We start from the raw sequence: 8494 nt of genomic DNA on the forward strand, positions 1-8494 counted from the left end.
AAAGGGCACTGTGAGGTAGAGGAAGACAGTTTCCTGTTAGGCCTTTAGCCTCACCTCCCCCAGGCGCTGGCACTGGAGGGAAGGGTCGTGCTGCTGGCTCAGAGCAAATGATCCTTCTGGAGTCACTGTGCACATACAACAGGCCTGCCTTCATAAGGAGCTCTGCTTCTGGGATATTCCATGATTAGGGCAGATTCCCAAGCCCTGGGCCTAGGGACTGTTTCCCATTCTTATGAATTGTCAAGAACCCTCAGGAGCCCACGTTTATATTGCTTACATATACCTATACATATACATATACAAGGACCATATTTAGGAATTAAAGCAAAGTATTTTAAAGTACACATGCAACCATCTCTTTCAATCAAAACATGAATTTGAGATATGCTAGCACAAAGATCATAAAATCAGGAAATAGCATAAATGATATTCCTGTTCTGTAACAAGAAGCTGCTCCCCAAACAAAGAGAGGGAAATGCAGAGAGGGCAAACACTGCCTCCAGTTTTTTTTAAGCCTCTCTAACATTTGTCATAATAAAAGGTAGTTACTTTCTCATATCTGCCTCTGTATTCAATTTGCTGCAATATGTTGTTTTAATTGATGTGTCTGAAGAAAACCCAATCTCTCGGGATGAAGTGCTGAGGCCTCACTGCACTGGGAGACTGTCTTAAGGCCCACAGAGTGCATCGCAGTGTTTTCAAGGTCCTGGGTCACACAGGAGAGCTGGGTTCCCTCCACCAATGACTTGTAGTGGGTTTCAGCCCCCTCTGCCCAGCCCCCTCTCTTCTCAGGTAATGAGGAAGTCATTGCCGGAGTCAGGAATGTAGTTACTCATGCGTCAGAGTCAGAGTTTCCTTCATTTCTGAGTTTCTCCCCGCCTCACCCCCCACCCCACACCCACACTCACACCCACCTCCACCCCGACCCGCAAGCCTGGATTGCCATATAAATCAAGCTGGCACTTTGCCAGTTTATTCTCTGCTATGAACATCTTCTAGGGACCCATGGCAATAGTGGACAGACAGCTCACTGTATTTCCAGTCCCCCAAACATTGGTTGTCTTCTTGTGTCTTGGGCAAGGAGGTTGTAAGTGGCGGACACATCCAGACAGCTAGCTCAGCACTTAAGGGTCAGAGTTCTTGAGTGCTGGACCCAAGTTCAACTCCTGGCATCTGCCTCAACTACCTGTAAGCTCAGTCCCAGGGGATCTAATACCCACGGCCTCTGTCAGCACCTGCACTGATGGGTGACCCCCTCCACCCCACAATAAACATTAAAATGCTTGTTCACCCATCTTCCTGGCTGCGGAGCCAGCTCCATCAGTGGAGTGCTGCCTGTGTAAGCAGGGGACCTGAGTTCAAGGCCCAGAACCCATTAAGAAAAGGCCAGCAAAGTGGCACATGCTTGTAATTCCTGGGGCAGCAAAGCAGGCAGATCCCAGGAATCCCTACCTTCGTAGGAAGCCTTGGGTCAGAGGTAGAGACCTTCTCTCAAAAAGCAAGGTGGTGGCACCTAGGGATGCATTCAGACTGGTCTCTGTCCTCCACATGCATGTACACCCATGCACAGGAGAAAAGGTCACACACCTGCACACACCTGCACACACCTGCACACGCTCACGTGCACTTTGTAACTTCTCCTCCCCTCTTCTTGTCAGATCTCCCGGCCACACCCATGAGACACTGATGGCCTCAGAACTTTTACCAACCTCTGGCTAACATCCCAAGAGATAAAGATATCTCCTTAAAAGAGACTCAGAGGCTATGTTGAGAAGGCTTAAGCAAAGACCAAAAATTTGAGAGAAAAGATAAGTAGAGGCGATTGTTTATAAAAGCGTGTATGTGTCGTGAACTTTCTCTAAACATTTATTCATGTGACAGAGCAGCACAAAGTACCATGGTACATGCATGACGTAGATGACATCAAAGGACAGTCTCCAGGGTCTATTCTGTCCCTCTACCATGTGGATTCTGGGACCACACTCAGGTCGTCGGGTGGGGCAACCAGCACCTTGACCACGGAGCCAGCCCAGGGCCCGTCCATTATAGTTTTAAGAAGTTACATCGTCGCCTGGTGAGATGGCTCAGCAGGTAAAGGCTCTTGCTGCCAAACCAGAGGACCTGATCCCCAGGGACCACATGAGGACAGCTCCTTCAAGTTGTCTTCTGAATAATCTCTCTCTGTCTCTGTCTCTCTGTCTCTCACTCACACACACACACACACACACACACACACACACAACACACACACAAATCTAACTTAATTTTTTAAAAGAAGTTACTTTATAAAGAACAGCTTTCCAAGGAATATTTCAGAATAGAGATGAAAACACTTGTACAGTGTAAATCCAAAATCAGCAATCATCCATCTTGTTAATAATCAAAGTACCTTTACTTCCAAGATAACCGATGCCAAAATTATCCAACAGACTGTGGAGATACCCAGCTCTCATCCGAGTCGTCTGAGATGACTAGATTCATGCAGGGATGGGGATGGGGGTGTGGGGATGGGGGATGGGGGATGGAGGTGGGGGTGTGGGGATGGGGGTGGGGATGTGGGGACCACTCTTCCCATAGATCTGTGAGCCCTGACTTTCCAGTTCAGTTCTCATCAGTACTTCCGGAATGACTATACAATCCGTGTTCAAATAACTCAAGCAAGGCACTTGGCTGCTGCCTCAAATTCTTGAATGCCAGCACATACTGCTTCCTAATGGCAGGAGGGCTTCAAGCTACCAGGTACATGTGCACCCTAGCAGTGATTCGAACCCTTGCAGTCGTGGCCTGGGCTATACCATCATCAATTGTGTGTGTGGCGAGGAGGGGCGCCCAAAGGCTTCCACCTCCTCAGCCTGGGTTCTGGAGAAATGGGGATAGCCTTCTCCTCCTGCACCGTTTACTCTAGCCACACTGGGGTGCCTGGCATGTCTTTGCTTTTTCTTGGAGTCCTGAAGCTTTCATCTTAAACAGATAGATTAGGGAAAACCAGCCCAGTCTCTACCCTGGAAAGGAGTTCTGAAATCTGGCAAACTGGGAAATAGTGAGGTGTGAGAGATCTGGCTAATTCTGGTCACCTGTCACTTCTGCTTATCAGGGTTCTGCTCTTTGGTGTACTTGCTACCCATTAAAGAGCCTGTGCGCTCTGCTCTCTCTCTCTCTCTCTCTCTCTCTCTCTCTCTCTCTCTCTCTCTCTCTCTCTCTCTGTCTGTCTCTGTCTCATATCTCTTCACCCTGACTTATGTATGGACTATAATATGAGTGTACTCAAAGGTTGGGTACGTCCCCAATGTGAAAAAAGACCAGGATCAACCCTCAGAATGTCCCCAAAGTCCTTAGCCTCACAAAGGCCATCTTCTTCAATGGACAACTTACCCCAGTGTCCCAGAGGCCCTGTGCCCTAAACCCTGGAAGATCCACACCAACCACAGGCATGCCTGGCGACACCCCCACATGATTGCTCTCTCGAGGGGCATTCTCAGAACTTCAGCAGACAAGGCTCTTTGAAGAATTGTCTGCATCCCCATAAGAACATTTCCCCAAAGGGACATTCGGGTAACACACAAGTGTGTGTAAGTGCCCCCACAAAAATACACCATACACACACACATACACACATACCCCACATATATACACACCAGATGCACACACACCACATACCCCACACACACATACACACATATACACACACACAAACACCACAATACGCACACCATATACACACACCAGGAACACTCTGGTTCGTTTTGTGCATTAACTTTAGTTTGCAGTTAGCTCTGTGCAGGAAATCAATCAGCACATATTTAATCAACATCTACTATGTATCTATCACTCTGACCCTCTCTGAGTAAGAAACAAGGAAGACCACGGCACAGTCTTTGCCCTCCAGGATAAGGTGACCTATTTAGGAAGACAAAGCTAACACAGAACAATTAAATGCTGCTCCTGCGGATCCAAATAAGGCAGAGAATTGTAGGAAACCCAATCCTTGAAGAGAGGGAATTTATCTTAGGACTTGAAAAATGTATAGGATTTGAACAGGGAGAGGAGAGGGGTCACTAAAAGCGAAAGGAGATGGTGTAATTAAGGGTACTTAGAAGATGCATCATTAGCAAAAAGGTAACACCCTCGGATGCCTCCGGAAGCTGGGTGATTAGAGACCATGGTGTGGAAATGCCAGGAATTTCAACACGAGCTTTTACTGCTGTATAGATTTAGGGTTTCCCAGCAAAGCAGGGCCTATTGTCAGCCAGGCGGTGAGGCTGATGTGGCTGATAGGAAGCCAGGCATCCTCTGCCTAACATTCAGCTTGGACCTTGAACGTTGCCCTTTTTTTTTTTATTTTTAAGTACTATTAAAACAGCCAAACAGTAAAGGCATTCATTTTAATGATTCTTGAAAGCAGTTGTGTTTTGCCTTGAGCTCCTCTGAGCCCTTAGATTCCAGAGAGGGACCTTCAAGGCAGCCTTGGGAGATAAGACGGATACAGCAATGAGGGTCAGCATGCCCTAAGGCAATTCAACTTGTTATTGGGTGTCCTCCTAGGATTGTCAAAGGAACACATAATAAATCCTTGGTAGAAAGGTGCTCTTGGGGCTGGCCAGCCATTTGTGTATTATGAAAAGCAGTTATCAGGTTTCATGGGTTAAATCCTCTTTTTAAAGGCACACGCGCGCGCGCACGCACACACACACACACACACACACACACACACACACATGTACATGCCACCATAACTACAATATATAACTGGCAGACTAATTCACTCACTACATTTTTTCTCCAGAATGTATTGGGGACCTACTCTATGCTCAGCACCTACTTTTCATTATACACAGAATGAAGCCAACTTACTGGACCTGCTGGCCTTGAATATCAAGCTAAGAAAATGAATGTCAGAAGGCTGATGGCATGGCTGATGACAGTGATAAACATCAATGCTGAACAATGATCATGTGCCAAGCACTATATGTCAGGTATATCATAATTTGATTTTTACTCCAACCTTATGAGATATTACTAACCTGCAGCTAATTGATTTAAGACATTTGCCACGTCATGTAGCTGGGACAAGGTAAAAACTACGATCATGCTGTTAGTCTCCAAGACCAGCGCTGTAGCTTTATAATAAAGACATACATACATTTGTGAAATATTATCTGACAAAAAAGAACATTTCTCTATGGCTTTTAGATTAAACAACTTTGCTCTGAACCCATGAATGGGAAAAGACCCTCCTACCGTATTTCCCTTGCTTTCCTAGCAGGTGCTGTTCTTTGGTTCAGAGTCCACAGCCCACCAAACCTGAGACAACAAATTAAAATGAGAAAAGGGAGAGAAGACTTGGAGAGAAAATGGGAAAGACCAGACTCCAGCACTGCATCTTTTTCCAAGCCTGCCACGATTAACTTCGTCTCCACACTGGTAACATATACCCTGTAACTTTGTTAGAGCAGAACCCAAGCTCAGAAAATTACATTATTTCCTAATAGGATTTGGGTACTTGCTGTTGTCACACTGCAATAAATTTGAAAAGGAAAAGGGGGGGGGGGGGGGGGATGTCAAAAAAAAGTCTCTAAATTGCTCCTGAAAATGGGCTTGCTCGTTTTACACGGGAGGTGTGACTGTGTCAGGCACCTTCGCTCTTACGGTTCACTTGGAGCAAAGTCACGCGTAGCCCGCAGGAATGGGCAGGATGGGCAGGATGGGCGGGGCCTTCAGCAGTGTGATGTCAACCAGGCTGGAGAAGAATGGCGACCCAGTGCCGCCAGAAAGATTCCCCGTGCTTGGCTCCTCTCTGTCCACTCACATTCCCACAAGAGAACTTTAATTTGTTGTTGTTGCTGCTTTTCCCCTAGGAATCAAATTGTGCAGCATTAAAAAAGATGCATCGTTAGCATAAAGCAGTATCCTCATTAGAAAGGAAGGGAAGTGGAATATTAGGTACGCAGAGAAACTGCTCACATCCTCGGCTATTCACTTCATTTGGCTCCGGCGCCGCCGCTGATAAACTGGAATTTCCACAATAATACAGAGTTTGGGGAAACAACAGCAATTGTATTTGATAGGGAAATTGCATCCTGTTACTGGATATAAAATTCTACAGCGCATAATTTTGAAGCACTGAAGATGTGGGCATATGTTTTCATTTTTTAAGTGGAGCTGTAATGTAAACAATAAATCCAGTACAATTTGGCTAGTCCAGAGACTGCTGGCATCATTAACTCAGAAACCCAGAGACACAAATGCTCTGTTTATCATGGTAGGCCCTCAGCTACAAGTCTCCGTAACTCTGTGGATGTTTATGACGGCCTCTGCTTCCTCCGCGTTCCTGCCTGGCCTACGGGCCTTCTAGACTTCCCAATTTGTATTGCCTTCTGACCACTCTGCAATGCCCTCCTTCTCTCTTGCCTGGATCCTTTTATTCTTCTCCCTTTTCCCATTAGCTCAACTGTAAGTCTAACACCTCGTTCCTCGTCTTCTTGGCCGTGGTTGTAGATTAAATAAAACACAGGCACGCTTCCCCCCTTCATGAATCTATATCCCTTGACAGTTTCAGTTCATCCCAGCTGAAGGGCCGCAGCTTGCTTGCCCCAGCGCTCTAAGACTAAGCAGTTCTAGATTAAGGTTGATTCTTAGGATGTTGATCGTCATCTAGACTGGATCTGGAATCAGCTAGGGCACACAGCATTGAGTGAGTTTATGAGGGCGGTTCCAGGAGGAGTTAATTTATAGCAAAAGCCCCTCCCCAGGAGTAGGCACCACCATCTAGGAGCAGCCCACATGTAGAGGTGTCCAGGAGAGCAGTTGGACTCGCTTAACTGATTCTTTCCAAGATGGTGAGCATGTCTATCCCTCGCTAGGCTACCAGAACCCAGTTTCTCAGCCACCTTCCAGTGTGGACCGGAAGCTCTCCAGCAGCCCACAGACCTTCAGCCTCAGGCTGATTCTGCTGAAAATTGGCTTCACAGCCTGAGCTGGGAACGGGTTTTCAGCCTCTGCAGAGGGCCCACAGCAATTTCTGCATAGCCTTGTATCACATAAGCCAGTCTAGCCAATCCCCATCCTTGAGTTAGTTTTCTAGAGGAGAGGCCACGTAAAAAGGAAACCTAGACAACCCAGTGTTTCCACAGATGCGTGAGTGAGAGAAAGCAGAGGCCCAGACCTGCAGCTGAGCTCAGCCTACGTTGCCCAGACCACACTGGCAATTACACTGTTCAAAGCCACTAAGGATGGTTGTGGTTTTAAGCCACTAAATTTCAGGGCGATGTCTGACATAGTAAAGGCAAAATGATGCATTCCTCTTACCTTGTGTTCCCTTTCTCTGCATTCATCACCTTTGACAGACACATATTTCTTCCCAAGAATTTTAGCACATGTTGGAAAAGGAAATTTGCCAACCAAGGAAATTATGCCTCCTCCTAACCGGAAGGAAATAAGGCAGGTGTGGGTAGGACACTTAAGAAAAACACTTATTGGGTGTGTGGGTGTGTGTGTGTGTGTGCACGCGCGCGTGCACGGGACAGTTTACAGGACTCTTCTCCAAACATGTGGGCCCTGAGGACCGCATTCAGATGATTAGAATTCTCAGCGAGTTCCTTTACCTGCTGATTCATTTCATTGACTCCTAATTCCAGTTTCTATCACATCTACCCAGATTACTACTGGAAAATTAATAAGTCAAAGATTTTTAAAATTATTCATAGATTATATATACGATATTTCCAAATTTTATCTTTGTTATTTTTACCTGTCCAATTTTAGCTTTCCTGGGATTTATTTTTAATTCTGTGTGTATGTGTGAGGGTCTGTGTATGTAAGTACAAGTGCCTATGGAGGTCAGAACGGTTAGGCCCTGGAACCGTTACGGGTAGTTGTGAGCTTCCCAGTGCGGCTCTTGGGAACAGAACTTGGGTCCTCTCTTAACCTCTGAACCATCTCTCCAGATCCTTAACTTCCATGTTTTGTTTTGTTTTGCTTTGCTTTTGTGTTTTGCATTCAGCTCAGAGATCCACTTGCCTCTGCCTCTGCCTCTGCCTCTGCCTCTGCCTCTGCCTCTGCCTCTGCCTCTGCCTCTGCCTCTGCCTCTGCCTCTGCCTCTGCCTCCTGAATACTGGAATCAACATCATTCTCCACCATGTTATAATTCTACATCTCAATTTTAAAGTGGAAAGTACTTACTTTCAAGTTCACCCAGCAACATGAAATACTTGTGTAGGATGTGTAGAGTTGAATCCATTGGGTTCCCTGTGGCTGGTTGGCATCCACACTTATAGAGCATGCACGGTAGCTACTATGAGGAAACTGTCCTTAGAGAAGGTTCATATCACCCTGAACAACACCTACCACAACAATGCACTTGACCCCTTGGCTCTCATTCCCTTCAAAATACCCCTTTCAATAGCATGTACACACACACACACACACCACAGCATGTACACACACACACACACACACACACACACAATACAGAAGCCGGCGACTTTAGTAGTACATT

Source organism: Apodemus sylvaticus, chromosome 13 (assembly GCF_947179515.1).
Source record: "Apodemus sylvaticus chromosome 13, mApoSyl1.1, whole genome shotgun sequence".
Taxonomy (NCBI): domain Eukaryota; kingdom Metazoa; phylum Chordata; class Mammalia; order Rodentia; family Muridae; genus Apodemus; species Apodemus sylvaticus.